Genomic DNA, 20004 nt, shown 5'->3' with positions numbered 1-20004 from the left:
CACTCCCATTTACCAGTGCAAAAAAAAAAAGAATAAAATACCTAGGAATAAACCTACCTAAGGCAACAAAAGACCTGTATGCAGAAAACTATAAGACACTGATGAAAGAAGTTAAAGATGATACAAACAGACAGAGAGATATACCATGTTTTTGGATTGGAAGAATCAACATTGTGAAAATGACTCTACTACCCAAAGCAATTTACAGATTCAATGCAATCCCTATCAAACTACCAATGGCATTTTTCACAGAACTAGAACAAAATATTTCACAATTTGTATGGAAACACAAAAGACCCCGAATAGCCAAAGAAATCTTGAGAAAGAAAAACGGAGCTGGAGGAATCAGACTCCCTGATTTCAAGACTATACTACAAAGCTACAGTAATCAAGACAGTATGGTCTTGATTATGGCAGAAAAACAGAAATATAGATCAATGGAACAGGATAGAAAGCCCAGAGATAACCCCATGCACATATGGTCACATTATCTTTGATAAAGGAGGCAAGAATATGCAATGGAGAAAAGACAACCTCTTCAATAAGTGGTGCTGGGAAAACTGGACAGCTACATGTAAAAGAATGAAATTAGAACACTCCCTCACACCACACACAAAAATAAACTCAAAATGGATTAAAGACCTAAATATAAGGCCAGACACTATAAAACTCTTAGAGGAAAACATAGGCAGAACACTCTATGACATAAATCACAGCAAGATCCTCTTTGATCCACCTCCTAGAGAAATGGAAATAAAAACAAAAATAAACAAATGGGACCTAATGAAACATAAAAGCTTTTGCACCGCAAAGGAAACCATAAACAAGACGAAAAGACAGCCCTCAGAATGGGAGAAAATATTTGCAAACAAATCAACTGACAAAGGACTAATCTCCAAAATTTACAAGTACTCATGCAGCTCAATATCAAAAAAACAAGCAACCCAATCCAAAAATGGGCAGAAGACCTAAATAGACATTTCTCCAAAGAAGATATACAGATTGCCGACAAACATATTAAATGATGTTCAACATCACTAGTAATTAGAGAAATGCAAATCAAAACTACAATAAGGTATCATCTCACACCAGTCAGAACGGCCATCACAAAAAATCTACAAACAATAAATGCTGGAGAGGGTGTGGAGAAAAGGGAACCCACCTGCACTGTTAGTGGCAATGTAAATTGATAGGGCCACTATGGACAACAGTATGGAGGTTCCTTATAAAACTAAAAATAGAATTACCATACAACCCAACAATCCCACTACTGGGCATATACCGTGAGAAAACCATAATTCATAAAGAGTCATGTACCACAATGTTCGTTGCAGCTCTATTTACAATAGCCAGGACGTGGAAGCAACATAAGTGTCCATCTACAGATGAACGGATAAAGAAGATGTGGCACATATATACAATGGAATATTACTCAGTCATAAAAGGAAATGAAATTGAGTTATTTGTAGTGAGGTGGATGGACCTAGAGTCTGTCATACAGAGTGAAGTAAGTCAGAAAGAGAAAAACAAATACTATATGCTAACACATATATATGGAATCAAATAAAAAAAATGGTTCTGAAGAACCTAGGTGCAGGACAGGAATAAAGACGCAGAATTGGAGAATGTACTTGAGGACATGGGGAGGGGGAAGGGTAAGCTGGGATGAAGTGAGAGAGTGCATGGACTTATATATACCACCAAATGTAAAATAGATAGCTAGTGGGAAGCAGCCACATAGCACAGGGAGATCAGCTCGGTGCTTTGTCACCACCTGAAGGGGTGGGATAGGGAGGTTGGGAGGGAGATGCAAGAAGGAGGAGATATGGGGACATATGTATATGTATAGCTAATTCACTTTGTTATGAAGCAGAAACTAACACAGCATTGTAAAGCAACTATACTCCAATAAAGATGTTAAAAAAAAAATACAAACTGAGCCCAAATTTCAGAACATAAAAAATGTTTTCTGCTTTATTTCAACCTTCCAAGTCTCATGGTAATTTCTATCACAGTTGACCATATTTTGAACCTAAAGAGGAATTTTTCAAAATATTCTTCCAGCTTTGGCAGGCTGGCAGAATACAAAGCCACCACAGTATCTAATGTTTAAAAATTATATTGTATTGGGTTTTTCATGATAAAGTAAATAATATTGAATTTTAAAAAAATGTGTTTTCTCATTAGTCCCCTCCTGTCATGCTAACTGAGGTCACTTAAGGTAGAACACAATCTTTGTTTCCTATTTAATATTCTGATATTCTTATCTCTCATGTATTCTCTCACTTCAATTCATTTTAGCCATTTCTGTCAGATTAATTCTTTTAAAGCTTGGCTTGGTAAAATCATTGTCTACTATGCACTGAAGGTTTGTGTCCTCCCAAAATACGTGTTGAAGGACAAATCCCCAATTGATAATATTAGGAGGTGGTGGCTTTGAGAGGTAATTAGATCATGGAGCTGGAGCCTTCATAATGGGATTAGTGCCGTATAAGCAGAGATACCAGAGAGATGATCTCTTTTTCCACCATGTGAGAGTAGAGTAAGAAGACCACTAACTGTCTGCATGTCAGGGAGACGCCTATCACTAGACACAGCATTAGCTGGCACCTTGATCTTGGACTTCCCAGCCTCCAGAACTGTGTGAGATAAATGTTTGTTGTTTAAGCCTGTCTATGGTATTTTGTTATAACAGCCCAAGCTAAGATACCATCATTCTCCTTGAGGCTTATAGAATCAAGTAAAATTGCTCATTCTCTCTTAAAAATCCTTTCATAATATAATTCCAACATTCTTTTCAGTTTTACACTTTTGACTTTTATACCTGTGTTCTACACTCAAGTCAAATAGACAAATCATATTCCCCAAATATTTCTCAGAACTTTTCCTGCCACAGCTTGCTTATGCTATTGTTTTCGCTACTTGGAACGTCTTTTCTTCTTCCTATATACACAAACATTAAAAGCCTTTCTAAGTATTAACTCCTCTACCAAGTCTCTCTGAGCATTTTTGATTGAATGTAATTTTTTTCTCTTCTGATTTTTGAACTCTTTATATAACACCAGCTGTGTTGGATGTGATGAGGATTGGTACCCAAATCAGACTGTTCACTTTCTTCCCTACTGGCTACTACAAAAAATTAGCTACAGACACACAGAAGACAATAGTTAAGGGGGAAATGAAGTACTTTCTCCACTAGCTCCCTACTCCTACTACGTTGCATAATGTAACATAGGCAAAGAAGCCAAGTAACTCCTCCTTTAAGTCCAGGCTTAAATTCTTAAAATCAAAAAGAAAAAAAAAAATGATTGTGAGTTTTGGGATTAGCCACTGATTTAACATAAACACTCATTACTGACTATTACAACTGAATTTGTTCAGTGAGCAAGATCTGTAATACTTCAAACAGAAAGGTGCAAGGGCCTACTGATTTGACCTTAAAATAATAAAAACTTCTCCTCTACATATTATTCCATAGGTTATAAGTTTTCATGGTCTTGAAAAGTTTTACCAGAAACTTTTATGATGGATGTCATATATTTCAAAGCACATACATAATGTGAAGACAAACTCTAATGGTGGAAAACATAAGCCTTTATGTTGCAAAATAGGTGACATCAAACCAGGTGATTGATTTGATATGCTGACTGTAGAATCCTGGAAGGTGTTCTCTACACTTCTTTCTCTGTGAGGCAGGGTGCTAGATAAAAGTGATGTAAAGTTAAATAAGATAACTCTTTCATGCCAAAGAGGATGGACTCTAGGGTAGAAGACAGAAATATAAGCAGGTACTAGTAATTTGGAGGGTTGGCAGGGGAGAGAAGTCCTATATCTGTTGGAGTATAAATAAGAATCAGGAAAGGCTGCAAGAGAGGAAAAGGCATTTGAGCTATGACTTGAAGACTGGCTAGAGTTTTGCCAGGCAGAGAAGGGGAATGTATTCGTCAGAGTTCTCCAGAGAAACTGACTCAGTAAGATATTTTATACATTTATTTAGTTACTTATTTATTTCATTTATTAATTATAGGAATTGGCTCAGGTGGTTATGGAGACTGAGAAGCCCCACAATCTGCTCACATTGCTAAGGGTGGATCTCTTTACTCAGTCCACAAATCAAATATTAATCTCTCCCAGAAACATCCCCAGAGACATCCCCAGAAATAAGGTTTTTCCAGCTATTCTGGATGTCCCTTAGGCCAGTCACATTGACACATGAAATTAACCATCACAGGGAGGAAAAAATATCCAGGCAGAGGGACAACATTTACAAATCTCTGAACCCTAAGTGATCTAGTCTATATAAAGAGTCATGAGAGGCTCCGTCCAAGTGGGTGGTAGGGAATGGCAAGCACTGCCCATGAGGCAGGAGAGCTCAGGGGTTAAGAACATGGCTCTGGTCTTTGATTCCTTGAGTTCAAATCCTGACCCCATAGTTTATTATCTGCACCTCATTGTACAACCGATTTCACCTCCCTGTACCACCTTCTCCTCAACTATAAAGTAAAAATAACTTTCTCATAGGGTTATTGTGAGGAACACATGAGTTAATATTTGTATTGTGCTTAAAATAATGAAATGTGTCTAGTACAGAGTAAACCAACAAGAAGTGAGCATTAAATGTGTTTCTGCAAGATCTGTATTGTATGAACTGCATATATGTGTGTGTATGTGTGTGTATGTATGTGTGTACACATATAATGGAGAGAGAAGATATATAATATATAATGTAAATGTGTATATTTGTAGAGGGAATGAATATGTTTGGACATATATACATATATGTATGTGTGTATGCATGTGTGTGTGTGCATGTGTGTGTGTGTGTATAGGAGGGGTTCAGGGAGAGAAAGAGAGAGACTGAGAGAGAAACAAAGAGAGAAAAGACTGATATCAATACAATTTTGTAGACAAAAGACTACTTTTTAGATCATGGCTTTAAAACAGCTAAACTACAGAAATTCTTTAATATTTTTTAAAGATGGATTTTTTAGTTAACTGCATATAAGAAAGGGTTATTCAAGAGAGAATAAAATGGCTTTCCAGTTAACTGGATTAATTCAGTAAAGCCACTAAGTAAGATCATGGACTCAAAGGATCATAAAGATAGATTCAAACTCTCTCCAGCTCCTGCCTCCTATCCCTCTTTCTTGACCCCTTCCACGTTTCATCCCAGATCCCTCCAACTCTATGCCCCACCCACCAATATCATACATACCCCATTTTGCTTGTTCATTTCATATTTTGAAAACTGAATGTAGATGAAAGAAATTCTTAGCATCTGTCTTTTGTTACTTACTGGGCCAGCCCAAGATCCTCCTGTTGCCTTAAAACTACTCTCACTCATTCACATCGCTTCCTTTGGCCTCTCCATCATTTGCTCCATTCCTTTCATGAGAGGTTATATCTATTGTGTGTATCCTGGAGAAAGATGTGGTTACCTAGCTATTCCCTTAGAACAACACACGATGAATGAAATCACTCTGAGACATTAACAGTGGACAGTTGCATGTAACAGTGGACATTACATGTTATGTAATGACAGCCTCATATATTTGCATTTTTACTTTCTTTATTCCACCTTAGCAAATTCCTGAGCCCGGATGCACCTTTTTCTGATTGGTGGGAGAGTCCCTCTAAAATCACAACTGTCCATGGACTCCTATGAGTAAGACTAGTCATGTTGCAAGATCTTTCCTTAATGCCATGTATCACTGAATATAATGCTGTTGCTTCTACTCATAGGCAAGCTGAATTGAAACCATGACTTAAATCTTAACAGATTTAACCTTCAACTGGGATTGGGCAGGGCTGAGGGTGGGATTGATTTCTTTTGTCCTTTTGGTATCTTAGTTTGAAACTCATATTTCTGTTCAAAAATTCTTTCTTAATAGAATAGAGTTATACAGATCATAAGGGATACAAGTGTTTTTCCTTTTAGTGCTTTTTTTTTCTTTTTTATCATCACTGCTTTTTGCCATCCTTTTTAATCTTATTATAATTAGTCCTCTCTGATGCTACTCTGCATCCTTCAAAAACTTTATTATCTTTTTTTTCTCAAAACTAGAAGGGCATTGATTGGCCTGTAATGCTTGAATGGCTTACAATGTTGCAATTTTCTTATTAAGAGAATCTCATGTCTAGGAACATCCACAGAGAGCCTTGGTGTTTTCAATCAGACTAGGAATGAGGAACTCATTTGCTATGCTTTTTGGTTCTCTGTCGTTCAGTTTTGAGGGGAGAAAAAAAGCATACAGGGCTGCGAAGACTGACAGAAACGAAATGAGGCTGCTTAGAGTTTGAGGCATTGCAAACTTCACCCATGCTTGTAATTTTAAGGACATTTTAACTTCCTTTGGTGTGGATTTAGTGTACAGCTAGACACTGGGAGAGGCACAATATCTGGCACATGAAACATCTTTCAAGGACAGAAGAAGACGGTGAGTTATATATGAGAGAACACTCTTAAACAAAATGGGGACTACTATCAGATCTTTGGTCTGTAAGCTCTTGTAAGGTCAGGAATCTCATCTAATTCGGGGATTGCATTTGGCTTTTAATAGATGGTCACACAGTCTCAGGCCTGTCAGTAACACTTAAACTCTGTCTCAATTTCTTTGTCTGTAAATGAAACAGTTACATTAAATTGACTCTATAATCCTAGAATCTTCCATGATTCTTGAAATAAGAATCATACAAGACCATGAGCCACAGAGTGCCCAATCAAATATAATACAGATGCTATGTGGGTGAAAGACAAGTCTGTGTATGAATAGGAAATGGTGGAATAAGCAACTGCAATGATTGAAAAGTCCTGTTAGAGGATGCAGAAACTGACCAGTCTTGAAGTTAGGCAGAGGGTGGATGGCCTAACAGAGAGGAAACAATGGAATCAGCATATTTCATCAAATGTATAATGTCATTGATTATAAGACACATTATTATTTTATGCATCACTAAAAGGGAAAATGGTACCAATTGTGTGCTTTGTTACCTCTGATTTTTTAACTTTACATTAATTTAAAAAGCTCCTTTATACTCATTTGGCTGTAAAAGAAGACAGGTCGTCAACAGGCACATGAAAATGTGCTCAACATCACTAATCATCAGGTAAATGTAAATCAGACCCACAATGAGCTATCACTTCACACCTGTTAGAATGGCTATGTGTTGGTGAAGATGTGGAGAAAAGGAAACACTTGTACGCTCTTGGTGGCAATGTAAATTGGTACTGTCACTGTGGAAAGTATAGAGGTTCCTCAAAAAATTGAAAAGAGAACTACAATGTGATCTAGCAGTTCTACTAACTCGAAAAGATATCTGCACCCCCGTGTTCATTTCAGCACTATTTACAATAGCCAAGACATGGAAACAACCTAAGTGTCCATTGATGAATGAATAGAAAAAGAAAAAAGAACGTGTGTATGTATACTACACACACACATATATATGCATATATGTATGTATATATTTTTCAGCCATAAAAAGACAACATTTGCCATTTGTGACAACATGGATGGAGCTTGAGGGCATTATGCTAAGTGAAATAAGTCAGAGAAAGATAAAGTGGACAAAATAGGTGAAGGGGGTCAAATGTACAAACTTCCAGTTGTAAAATAAATAAGCCCCAGGGATGTAATGTTCAGCACCACCATGGTGACTAGTTTACAATACTGTATTGTATATTTGAAAATTGCTAAGAGAAGATCTTAAAACTTCTTATTGTAGTGATCATTTTGCAATATACACATATATCGAATCATTACGTTGTACACCTGAAACTAATATGTTATATGTCAATTATATCTCAATATTTTAAAAAGGCTCCATTATACTCATTTGCATATAAAAGACCACATGAACAGCTATGACCCTATGACCAAGTTTACCAAAACAGAGTTGATGACAATTGCACCTGGCTAACAGAGATGATAGTATACTATTGCCACCTAACTGCCACCTGGCTAACAGAGATGATAGTATACTATTGATTGAAAGGCAGCCAATTTTCAGAGATGTTAAAATGTGGCAAAATAAATATGCATCTAAAAAATCAGCAAAATGAAGTAGCATTCATTTTATGGGTGAGAGTATGCGAAGAAGTTCAGCAACCAGCATGGTAAATAGTGTGTGTGGATGTGTGGACATTGTTTGGAGGAAAAGTCACAAGGCCCAGAACTGAAAAAGCTGGGGGCAGGACATGTAAAAGAAGTTGTAACACTAAGAACCATGGCAGATCCAAAGAAGTTCTTTTAAAAGGTATACATGTATGGATCTAAAAAAAGTTCCTAATGAATTGTTCTAGCCAGAGAACTTGCCAGATGTGAAACTGGGTTCTGAAAGACTCATTATAAACTAGATAACACCTCCAGTTAATAACTGAATATCAAATGACCCAGGTTTATACAATTACATGCTATATGCTTTCATCTTAGTGCTCAGGGAGAGAAATAAAGGACTTTATTAAATGCCCTCAGGTTCACAGAGTGAAGAAAAAAAAGGACATTTCCCTCTGTTTTCTCACTGAAATACCTACGATTCATTTTGAATTTCATTTAAATCTTCCAAGTGAAGGTACTTATACAAAATCTCCTCCAGAAAACAGCAAACTGCCTGCAAGAAAACTGAAAGAGAACAAGCCAAAAAGAGTATGACTCTTCCGGTTAGGAACAATATTTAAGATTCTTATTTCCCACAATCTTTACCAAACAGACCACTCTGCAGCGGTGACTGGGGAGTGGATTTCATTACTAAACCTAAGGTCACAGGTGGTTTTGCACTGAAGCATAATTAAATTATGCAGAAAGAATTAAAGTGTTTTAGCAAATAAGGCCTCCTTATTCAGGCTGAATAGGACAGATAGAATGCAGTGCCATGTTCAGGCTACAACAAGGCAGTAGTTGGGCCCAGAGAAATTAATCTGGAGAGCAATCACTTGATGATCCCTGACTATGAATACTTAGTTGAAATTATTCCTCAGTCACCCTGGGATGAGCAAAGCAATTACTCATAATTAACAGGTCACTTTTTTTGTAGGAATATTTATGCAGGGCACGGAGAGGGTGTCATAAGAGAAAATCCCTCTTGTTTAGGGAAAAACTGATATGTGTGCTTGGGATGAACATGATGATCAAAAGCTATTAAAGAGAAAAGAAACTTATTAAGGATGAAGACATCTACTTAATTGTATATTTCCATGTATGAATTTTGGCTTTTGGGGTGATGAAGAGTACCACTACTGAGAAATAGGTAGCAGAGTGGTGAGAGAAGCTTTTCTCACTTTGAGAGCAATCAGTTCTCTTCAGCTAGGTTTTGAGGAAAGACACGGATAAGCACATTTGATACTGACTTGTTCCCCAAAGAACAAGGAAATCTAAATATACAGAGAATCCTATGCCCTCAGATTGCAAAAACAAAACAAAATACACACACACACACACACACAAAAGACAAAAAACCTATAAATATATCCCCAGTTCAGTCCTGATGTGTCATTTAAACCACTACTACATTACCCCAGTTAGATACTTGTCCAGTCAAGGAATTAAGATTTTCAAAGTTATCACCTAAAGCTGAACATTTTTTTTTCTGGACAATGCCTTCAGAATATATTATGCAATATTGATTTATAATAATATTTTATATGCATTGTGTGTACATGTGGAGTGTGTGTGTGTGTATGTGTGTGTAGTATAACTGTCGAAAAAATCCATGAGCAAGTGGGAGAGACCAGGTGTTGACTTACTGGATAGGAAAATATAATAATTTTTTACTAGTGTACCAGAAATACTTGAATATAAGGATTTGTATGATTATTTACCAAGCAAATCTTTTGAAAAATTCAGGCCACCAATTGGATAACTTAGATTGTCAAATTCTAAATTTTTCAGTACAGATAAATTATACTACTGCTTAACTGCTAGTCAGAAACAGAGCTTAACATAGCTATTAATTAGTTAATTTATTTTTTAAAATACATGTTGTTCTGGTATAGTACAAAGGATTCAGGGTATGTAAGTACAAACTCAAATTTTTAATACTGTTTAACTGCCTCCCATTTAATTCAAATACCTTATTTCAGGTCCTTATCCAGTAGGTGATGAAAGGTAGGTTTTGGGTAACACAATTAGATTAAACTAATCTACTTACACATTAATGGCTGATAATAATTTACCTATGCAAGAAATATGTAAAATTTAAGGTGGATTCATATTAACCTAAATAGATGTGTTAAGCAAATCAATATCTATAGGTAATTGTTTGAAAATATCCAAGAGGCACAGGTATATTTTGGAACTGAAAACTATTTTTTTAAAATAGATCTTTATTGGAGTGTAACTGCTTCACAATACTATGTTAGTTTCTGTTGTAAAGCAAAGTCAATCAGCCATATGCATACATATATCCCCATATCCCCTCCGCCTTGAGCCTCCCTCCTCAGCCTACCTCCCACCTCTCTAGGTCGTTGCAAAGCAGGAACTGATCTCCCTGTGCTATGCTGCTGCTTCCTACTAGCTATTTTATAGAATCTAAAAAGAAAAAAAAAAAAAAAATGATACTGATGAAACTAGTGGCAGGAATAAAGACGTAGACATGAAAACTATTCTTAACATAGTCCATCCTCTGCCTTCTTGGCCAGCTTTCTTTACCTATTATTACTTTTCCCAGCTTCTTTCTCTATATACATATATTTATTTTTTGTTTCTTTTTTATAAAAATACTACATGTGTGTTTGTACATCTGCGTGCACATTCTATCTAAGTAGCTGGAGAGAATTAATCATGAGTTGAGAAGGACATCCCTTCCAAGAGTGGATCTCATACTGACATACCCTATATTGTCAGGATTATAAATAAACGCAAGCTACTTCCCAGTTTGCCTGAGACAGACCCTGTTCACGTCTGTTGCCCCAGTTTCCAGTCCAGTTTAGCATTTGCCCCTTTTTTCATTTGAAAACGTCATTCAAGTTACTTTCTTTCGGAAGACTATCGAGAACTGGGGCTGGGTAGTGCCAGGGAGGTCTCCAGCATGCTGCCCCTTCCTTCCTTGACATCGCGTTTTCTCCCCTTTGGTCTTTATCCATCCTATTCCTGAATCGTCCATCTGGTGGGTTCTCCAGGTGGCCATACAGAGGCCGCAGCCGCGGCAAAGCCCCGCCCCCGCGTCGCGCCGTCACGCTACGTAGCCGCCCTCGCTGCAGGCGTGCCCCTCCCATCGCGGCTCTTACGCTTTCCGGACCCGCGGAGGAGGGAGGTGCTGTTGCCGTCGAGCGAGGCGACAGAAGCTTGGTGTGGGGAAGAAACACACGTATTGGAATTGGTGTCAGAATCCTAGTTGGTGAGCAGATTTGTATTATTATTAATAGTTGCACTTCGATAAGCCACAATGAGTTTGGTTGACCTCCAGGTTAGATTTTTCATCTAGCGCTGTGTGAAGTGCATGCACAGGAAACAAAGTTCCTACTTGAACATGTGGTAAAATGTGAAAGATGAACAGAGATGACTCATATCTCTTTCTCCCGACCCTTTCCAGTCACATATGTGTGCACACATAAGTGTATCCTCCGCTTCTTTTTCAGGAAATAAATACAGTTTGTTTGTTAATTAAAGTAAGTGCCCTTAAAACAAGGGGCCAGTGACATGTGTTGCCTGCTGCCCTCCTCTAGTCGCCAGATGCTTGGTTTAGCCGCCAAAATTGCCTTAAACGGTGCACCGCAACCTTTAGCTGTGAGCAGGACATCAGTCTCCCAATGAGCACTTTTAATGGGATTCAGGAAATTAGAGGATAGCTTTACATTAAATATGTTTTGGAAACATACTGGGTTGCCAGTAGCTCGGTCTTGGGGGGTCAGATTAATAAGTCAATGTTTTGCCAAATATATACACAGACAATACGTTATGTTATCATTTATTGAACATGCACATACAAATAACATGCAGGCATTTCTTAAGTATGAATTGCATTGTTTTTCTTTCTAACTCTATCAAGTTAAATATTTACATTTTATTCCCAATTCCAGATTTTATTTATGATACCCTTAAAACAAGGTGAATAGACCCTGAATTTGCCCATTAGAAATGCTGAAGTAAGAATTCAATCGTAAATTTGGAAAAACAAAACAAACATATTCCTGCCCTCCTTATTAACCCATTTACCTCTTCATGTGCCAGTTAGAAAAAGCTACTTTCTTTGTTGTTGTTATTTTTTGTAAGTAGGCTTTATTTTTTAGAGTAGTTTTTAGCTTCACAGAAAAATTGCACAGAAGGTATGGAGACTTTCTATATACTCCCCATCCCTACACATGCATAGCCTCCCTCATAATCAACATCCACTACCAGAGTGGAAACAGCTATTTTTAATCTATGATTTAAGATACATTTAGCCTAACTGTGTGTTAAGAGTAGAACTTCTGTACTTTTTTTTTCCTTTTCCATTAAAAGCTTCTTAGCTGACTTTCTCCCCACTCTCCCTTAGAGCTTAGCTAGCAAGTTGGTTTAGAGCAAAGGATTGGTGAGCAAGGCTTATTCTAGCTTTCTTTGTTGGCAGAGTGTTTATACTGCCAAAGGCATCCCACCCTCTGCTAACTATTGATTTTAATGGATTTTGTTGGCCATTCCTAGTCCATCTGTCTGCAATAAAACAAAGATCCCTTAAACCCCTATAGGAATTTCAGAGCTATGAAAACTCAGAAAATGCCACCTGGGAGATTACTTTACCTCCCTTTTTGGCAAAGATTAAAGTGTTCTTACAGGATTGATTTGTGCTCATCCAAGATTTTGAACAGCTACTTTTCTCACAACTCTTTAAAAAATTTCCTTTCCAATGAAATACCCCCTTTCATGAACCCAAAGATGCTGGGATAATGATATTCGAATACATGGACTAATGAACATCTTTCTAAGGAGAACTGTTGTAGTAGAACTGAATTTACCTTCAAAAACTCTGAGACAACAGCCTTGTACCTCTTCTTCACTTGCTCTGAAAGGGCATTTCCCTTTTTAACCCTCTATTCATTTAACAACCTCCAATAAGTACATACTTATTGTTTTCCTTCTATATGTCATTTCACTAGGAAACCAAAAGAGAATAGAAGGATGTTAATTCTGCGGATTCTTAGGCTAAAGTCAAACCTTGTTCCTCATTTCTTAACCCAGGTTGTAATTCCACAATGTTTCTGCCCTCAAATCTTGGAAGATAGAGGGGGATATTTTCTTCTGAATTACCATGGAAACCTCCAAAAGTCTTTGGGCAGATTATCCCAGGGCAAAAACAGTGGGAGCCTGAAAGTTTAGTAACAGGTGTAAATAAATTTCAGTTCTTCTATAGAGACTGAGACTCTGAAAACAACTCCAGGTTCTCTCTCACTTGCCTCTTTAATTCTTGCTTCTTACAGCTCAGTGGGAGCAAAGTCGACTCCTGGCTCCAGAGCTGAAAGCTTTCAGTTTCCAGAAAACTTGTGGATTTAAGCTCAAGGAAAACAAATGCCAAGATGCTGTAGCCGCCATGATTTATATCTCTATTCATTATTGATAATATTTTTCTTCTCTATCATAAATGCCTAGAAACTGTCACATGCAATCTAAGGAATGTTACTGCCCAAACAACAAAGGGAATAGAGAGACTTAATGTATTTTATTATTTTATAGAGGCAAACTAAAGTAAGTACCATGCATCATAAAAAGAACCATATTTTTAAAAAGCCAAGTAGAGAGGTGCTAACAAAAATGAAAGCTTTCTTATTTCACTCAGTCCCCTGCAGAGAAAGAAAAAGGAAGCATTGAAGCTGAGGGGCTTGGCACTTTGAGCCAGGAATCATGCACAATTGTTTAGGTACTGCTTTTCAGGCTTCCCTTCTAAGGTCAAGAGGGAAACATGCCTGTATGGGATAACTGAGACCTTCCTAACTGCCTGGAGGATTATGTCAACCGATAGAAGATGAGTAAAAGAGGTGCTTGGGGCCGGATATCTTCAACACGAAAGGTCTGTTGCTTTTTCTGGCAGAGCCTGTCCCCAGCCAGGTAATCTCGCAGCTCACTTTACCAAAGCAGCCACTGTCTGTGACTGTTGCCATTAGAAACACTTCCAAGTTCCAGACAGGGATTGCTCTTCTAGCTGCTGATCAGTGAAGGAGTAATTAAGCATGCGTGGTTAACTGATAGGGGCTGCAGTGAAGACACTGGCTTCCTTCTGGAGGGAATTTCCAGTTGCCCTACCGTTATGACACACAAGAGATAGTCTGTCCTCCATATGGAATGAAGCAAAGACCGTCAACCCAGTCTGATTTAGGACTGTGAACCAGGATTCCTATGGAGATTTCAAAAGAACAGGGTCAAGACTTTAGTTTGAAGTAATTTAGCATTGCTTTTTCTTCAGCTGCAGATTTCCCTCGGGTTCCTCTTTAATGTTAGGGCGTCTATGGGATTGTACTCATAAAAGAAAAAGACACAGATGTTTCTCTTAATGCCCTGAATGCAGAGTTGACTGGTCAGCTCATCATATTCCGTATATTTAAAAACATGATGTAGTTTTTTTAAGGAAAAAAACTCCATTAATAGTTCACTGAATATTTTATGTTAATGATTTTCATGGGAGAATTCTCTGATTAGTGAAATAAATTCATGTGTGTTGCTGCTGACTTGCAACCTAATGGGTAAAAAGGAGAAGTAGACAGTTGAAAGAAGCTAAGGACAGGAAATATGTCTGAGAAGGGAAAAAGTGGAATGCCGTATGTGTGATGAAACCACAGGGAGTTAATTTGGATTTCATATTGAAAAGATTTTCTTTTATCTTTTCCTAAGGGAGTGCAATAGAACATATTTTCCACCAAAAATAAAACACAGAATGGATTGAATGGGACTGTGCATATACTTGTGTGTTGGAGGCTGGCACTGAGAAATAAAAGGGTGTGTATAGGAATGAAATTTTAGTGTCTTCTTTATTGGAAAAAGTGATAAATTTTGGAGGAAAAAATGAGATATTCTTTGGATTAATGAGCTCCATTTCCATCTTTAAAAATGCAGTTTCATATTTGGCCAGCAGAAGGTATGCTGCACAAAGGGCTGAATTACAAACTAGCCTGGTACATGGGTCCATAAATCAGTTTGGGTAGTAGGTTGAGTTATGTTCTTAATCATGGAAGGATACTTTCGCTTGAAACTATTCTTTCTCATATTTCTAGTAGTCTCTCTTATTTATGGGCATGCTGGAATCTGGCCAAAGCTTTCCCCTAGGTAAAATGACAACAGCTTAATTAGGAATGTTTGGTCTGTGGCATGAGTTGCCAAAGAGCGGTCCCATTGTTCTAACACACAGACATCCATCATCAGCCTGCTCGCAATGCCCATAGCATAGTGGTAGAAGCACAGGGCTGGAAGACATCTGAATCATTTTTTGGATTCCAGCACTCTCTAGTTATATTTTAAAAAAGGCAAATCATACTCTCTCTGGAGCTCAGCCATATCATCTTTCAAGTGGCTATCCCGATTCCTAGTAGAACTGTGAAAATTAAATAAATTTAAATCAAAGAAATAACTTCCCCCCCAAAAAAAGGCAGGGGATAAACAAATGTAAGGTAATGTAGATAGTATTCTTGTCTGGAGCAAAGTATTATAATTCTCAGATGAGTAAAATAGATGTTATATTATGATTTAGCTATTAATTCCTTAGCAATATAATAGAAAATGTGAATCTCTTGTAGGCTTGCAGGCTACTCATCTTAAAAGCCACAGAGAATGCATGTTATGTGCTCAAGAAGTATTTGTGAATGCAAAGGAGAAGACTTCACAGCAAAATAAAAACAAGCAAAAAAACTAACTAGAAATCTGTACTCTGAGAGTACTACAGAATACCCGTAAGAGGTGCAAAGGAGAGGAAAACTTTCCCTTTGAGTATCTGAACATTGCATTATAGCTTATAAGAAAATGAGCAAGGATCTAAGAAAAATCTCAATACGTTATTTCCAACGTCCCAGGTGTAAAGGAACAGAAAACTGTTTCTTGTTTGTTATATATCTGCTAAGAATTTCTTTGGACTTTAAAGGAAACTTAAAATGGTGTGTGTGTGTGTGTGTGTGTGTTTATGTCCCCTGTGTAGGATTGTGTGTGTGTTGTCAGAGGCGGGAAGAGTTTACAATTCAGGGCAAGCGTGAGAAAGTGCTGGTCTGTGTCAAATTGTAGTGCTTCCAGAAATAAGGAGAATTTGAACTTTCTGAAACCCACACTACGCTACACATCTTATGACAAAATATTTTGTTATTATGAAGATTGGCACTTGTCAAACTTTATTCAAAAGTGTTTTAATCTTCAGACCTGCCACCCTTGTCAAATCCTTTAGAAGTGCAAAGCAACTCTTTCTTAAGGAAGACCTAGGCAAATATGAAGACCTGCTCTGCTGCCACTAGGTAAGAATGTTGAATTTTGAAAGAGCTGTCAAATCATGCCCTGAGTCACAATAGAAAATGATTCGAAGATCAGAAACGTTAAGATATGTTTTAGATTAAGAACACCAACCCCTTATTAGTAGTGTTGTCAAATCTGGTACCACTTACTGGGATGTCAATAGCTAATGAAATGCAAATGGTATTTTGTTGAATCTAAAACATTTGAAAGATTAAAAAAAGTAAAAGAAGGATGCCACTTCTGCTATTCTTCACTGATTTCTGTTCATTGTTTTCAAAGATTAAATGGCTGGTCACTCTTAACCTTTCTCAAGGAATCTTTTTTTTTTTTAAGTGATAGCCTTAAGTGTTCTTTATCTTTTTCAGGCTTGTTATTTTCAAATAGGTTAAGACTCACAAGAAGTTGCACAGATAGTACAGAGAATTCCCGTGTACTGTTCACCCAGCTTTCCTCAATGATAACATCTTACATAAACATAATACATTGTCAAAACCAGGAAATTGACATTGGTACAATTATATTAACTCAAATACAGACCTTATTCAGATTTCACTAGCTTTTCTATGCACTTTTTTTTTCTCTCCCTTCTGGGAATCTTTGAGTTACCTAAATCTCTAACTGGTTATCAATAATAAATATTATGTGATACAGAAACAAATCATTGACCAGCAGTGACACTTAAAATGAACAATGCTAAAGCATAAGTCCCATCTGTTTTCACTTACTTCAGAAGGTTCCTGTCTTTAGCCTACTTAATCATTCCTACCCGCTTCCCTCTTCAGACCTCCCTCCCAAGACCAGTATTCAGATAGCAACTGCCTAAAACGAGATTTGACATTTTTGAGTGTTTTATCTTTGATAAGCTCAAGGGGGTCATTTCTGTAAATTCTACAGACATTAATACTGACAAATTAAAGAAATGAACGCAATTTGTAAATCTAAGAGCTTGTCAGGGATAGAGGACATTTATTTATTTCTACCTGGTGAACACCTGGGTTCAGCTTGCTAAGGAACAATGAGCACCATTGTTTGGAATAGAAAAGTCAGTCTAAAGGAGACTCTCCTACTGCTAAATGGGCACCAAGGCAGTACTTTGGCACACTTGAAGATGATATACTTTGTGTGTCATATTTAAAAAATAGAAAAAGAGAGAAATCATGGCCATTTGTGACCATTAAATACATCATACATGTACTTGTGGTTGAATTGTTAAGCATCGTTGCAATTTAGTATATCATCAAGAAGGATTAAAAAAGATTTACGGAAAGGGATAATAGGCCACACAGACATCAGTGGTAGGTGAGAAAATCATGACCATTGTGCACAAATGGAGGAAAAGTTGACCTACTTAACTAAAATTATATAAGCTAGACTGATAGTTTATTAAACAAAAAATGGCCAACTTATGGCCATTTCTCTAAAATTCTTCAATGGAAAAGCATAAAACCAGGGCCACTTTTTATAAACCATCAGCCTAGTGACTTAGACAAAAACAAGGAGGTCCATATGATGAATACCTAAATGTTTTTTAAACTCCTAGAACACTAAAGCACTTTTTTGGGAGACATATAATCTCCTTTACCTACCACTGATGTACCCAACTAATAGAGGAAAATTAAAAGAGATGTAATAAATCACTCTACTTTCCCAACTGTGCTTTCTCCAAGTTCTCAAGTTCAGACCAGCCTACTTAATAGCATCTGTTTTCACTTCATTCTTTCTGCCGTAAATGAAGGCGGATGCTGTTGGGCTCTGGCAAGCCTGAGTGCGTAATGGCTGCTGGGGAAGGGCAGCATGAGGTGAGTGGACCCACAAGGTTAGACTTACGAGTGTGGGACACTTCAGTTGTTTTAAGACTACACACTGGAAGGAGCTTCCAGGTAACAAAGGATAATGTATAGCTTTGCAGAGAGATTTTTTTGCCTACATTATGGTTTTATTTTCTTTTTGCCCTAAATACTGTTTCTGATAAGGTTGTATGAAAATATCCCAGGCATTAAGGACATTGAAATAGAAGAATGATTGGACATCTTAACAGTGAAGGGAAATATACAGAGCACTGTTACCTCACTGGGCCTCTGTACCTTGTGGGAACTTTGGAGTCTGCAAAGATACAGAAGGATAGGCCTTCTATCACCTCACACGTGCTCTCACAGAAGTTTATCCAGCTCCTTTTATTGGACTATAAATATGGGGGGGGGGGTGTAATTGCTGGGATCAAGAGGTTGTGTATTTCAAACTATAGAATTCAATTGTGAAATAGAAAGTTGTCGAATATTATCTGAAATCTAATGATTAGCAACTGGAAATCATTTTTGGATAGGACAACTATGGCTGTGATAGCCTTTATTTAGATTTGTGCTTGTGAAAATTAATGTATGTAGGTTCCTTTTATGAAGATATATTTATCAGTTTTTAGTCATTAAGTTAATGATAGTTAACATATTAACTTAAAATAGTTAAAAATCAGATACTGAAAATAAACAATTCTTTATATGCCAGAGTTTGCAGTCTGGGTTTAGATAGGCAAGAAAACATGCAGAGTTCAGTAAAAATGGTAATACAGAATGCCCTGAGAGCACATAGACAGGTTCCTGAACCCCAGAGGGAGAGAAAGGGATGCAGGGCCTTCCCAAGTTTCTGATATTCTGATGTTCATCGCATGCACGTGAAATGAAACCCACCCTCAAAGCTTTGTTTATAATTATCTCTCTTGTCTGATCTCAGAGCAGTTGTTGTCTATAGCTTTCATGGAGCATTTGCATTATGTTATCTTTTCATGTGTATTATTCTGTCATCCTTGTTACATGGTGAGCTCTTTGAAGGCAGAAACCTGCTTCCCAGGCCTCACCGGCTGTGAGTACAAATGGGGTCATGCCAGCAACAGATTTCACAGTGCCCCAACTGTGTAGTAGCAGGGAACCTGGCACATAACTAAAATTCTTAAATGGTGAGTTCTGAATGTTCTTGGAGATTTTTTGATAAAAATTCACTTACAGTTCTCTCATGTTATCCCCTACACACCCACCTTCTGTCAGCATTTTGCCCCCTGCTGCACCGGCTCTGCAGTATCCTTCCACTACTGCTGGTACCTGCCTGCCAGTGACACACCAGCGCCAAGGATGCTGTCTCTTAACATTGCCCACACCACAGGCATCCTGCTCTCAGGTTTCCCTCTGCTCCTTGAGCACTGATGCTGATCCCATCATGGTCCATGTGTCCCTGAGTCTCAAGTGAAACAGCTCTGCACCTTTGCATCCACTATCTTCACATGCTTAGTGCTTGAGGCAGAGCCTGGAGACTTGTACCATACTTTCTTCTTCCACTCCCTGTCTATTCCTCAAAATCATAACCACTGCTGAATCTAGCAGCTTTCCTCCCTCCTGTACATCAGTTCATGCCAACTGACAGCTGAGGGCCACTCTATGCACTGCTTTGTTAGGCACACTCCTTAGGCTCTGCCTGCATGCCTACTACATTAGCATCACCGCTCAGGGTTGTCTGTGAATAATCTACTCCCAATCAAGAGAAATGTTTACTAATTGATTCATAACCACATCCACTATGAGATGGCACCACCTAATATCAAGCAGTTGAAAAAAAACCCCAC

General features: G+C 37.7%; 1 long non-coding RNA gene across 1 annotated transcript; it reads left to right on the top strand.

Moving 5' to 3' along the window:
- The first annotated feature begins 1234 nt into the window (after positions 1-1234).
- On the top strand, positions 1235-18282 carry LOC309625372. Its single transcript, XR_014242493.1, has 2 exons — positions 1235-11334; positions 15695-18282. It is a non-coding gene; the product is annotated as an uncharacterized lncRNA (long non-coding RNA).
- The last annotated feature ends 1722 nt before the right edge of the window (positions 18283-20004 follow it).

Source organism: Balaenoptera borealis, assembly GCF_965194805.1.
Source record: "Balaenoptera borealis genome assembly, chromosome: 3".
Classification (NCBI taxonomy): Eukaryota; Metazoa; Chordata; class Mammalia; order Artiodactyla; family Balaenopteridae; genus Balaenoptera; species Balaenoptera borealis.
The sequence above is the reverse complement of the archived record's forward strand: the minus strand, read 5'-3'. Positions and strand labels throughout refer to the sequence as shown.